The 1,235-nt window shown below is 45.6% G+C and overlaps 1 non-coding gene across 1 annotated transcript; it reads right to left on the reverse strand.

Annotated features, from left to right (window-relative positions):
* Nucleotides 1–893: 893 nt before the first annotated feature.
* Nucleotides 894–997, reverse strand: LOC118574886. The gene has a single exon (XR_004943769.1). It is a non-coding gene; the product is annotated as a U6 spliceosomal RNA (small nuclear RNA).
* Nucleotides 998–1,235: the final 238 nt, after the last annotated feature.

A 1,235-nucleotide genomic window follows, 5' to 3' on the forward strand; every position in this document is an offset into this window, starting at 1 on the left:
AACTTGATAGGTGTGTGTGTGTGTGTGTGTGTGTGTGTGTGTGTGTGTGTGTGTGCACGCACATGCACACATACTGTGTATGCACTATATTGTATATGTGCAGAGACAAGATGAAGACATCAGGTGTCAGGCCTGGTGGTGGTGGTGCACACCTTGAATCCCAGCACTGGGAGACAGAGGATCTCTGTGAGTTCAAGGCTAGCCTGGTCTACAGAGTGAGATCCAGGACAGCTAGGGCTGTTACACAGAGACACACTGTCTTGAAAAACCAAAAAAACAAACAAACAAGCAAGCAAAAAAAGAAGACATCAGGTGTTCTGTTTATCACTCTCTGCCATTATTCCTTTGAGACAGGGACTCTCACTGAACCTGGAGCTAGGCTGACGGCCAACAAGCCCAAGGAGTCCCCCTGTCCCTGCCTCTGACAGTGCTGGCACCCAGTCCACATCTGTCCTTTTAAATGAGTTCTGGGATCTCAAACCCAGGTCCTCATGCTAGTCTAATAAGCACCCTTACACAATGAGCCATCTTTCCATCCTCTTGGGCATTTAAAATGAAAAATCCCACTAGAGGGCCAATGAGGTAGCTTGGCAGGTAAAGGCAGTTAATGCCAGGCCTGACCATCCAAGTTTAATCCCAAGGCCCCACACCATAGGACAAAACTGACTCCCTAAAGTTCTTCTCTGACCTCACATTTGCACTGTGGCACGTAAACACATTCACTCTCTCCCTCCATCCCCCGCTCAACACACACTCACTAAATTAAAATGTAACATTTTTTGAAGACCTGAAACCATCTGAAACACCAATAACAGAAAAATTGTTTTTAAAATCCATAGCACGACCATGTGATGAGTTATTATGTAGTGACTACACGTGTTTCTTTTTCTATCTTTTTAATAGGATGTTTCACAAATGCGCATGTTATCCTTGCGCATGAATCATGATAATCTCTGTAAAGTTGCAGGTTTAGCATGTGTGCTGCTGAACTGAGCACTACTCACCAGCCCCATAGACTAAGTCTTAAAAGAGGAAAAAATGAGAGGGGCTGGAGAAATGGCTCAGTGTTTAAGAGCACTGGCTGCTCTTGTAGAGGACACAGGTTTGGTTCCCAGCATCCACATGGCAACTCACAACTGCCTAACTCCAGTTCCATGAGACCTGATGCCCTCTTCTGGTCTTGGAGGCACCTGCACACACATGTAGTACATAGACATATATGCAGGCAAAACACC

Source organism: Onychomys torridus, chromosome X (genome assembly GCF_903995425.1).
Source record: "Onychomys torridus chromosome X, mOncTor1.1, whole genome shotgun sequence".
NCBI lineage: Eukaryota > Metazoa > Chordata > Mammalia > Rodentia > Cricetidae > Onychomys > Onychomys torridus.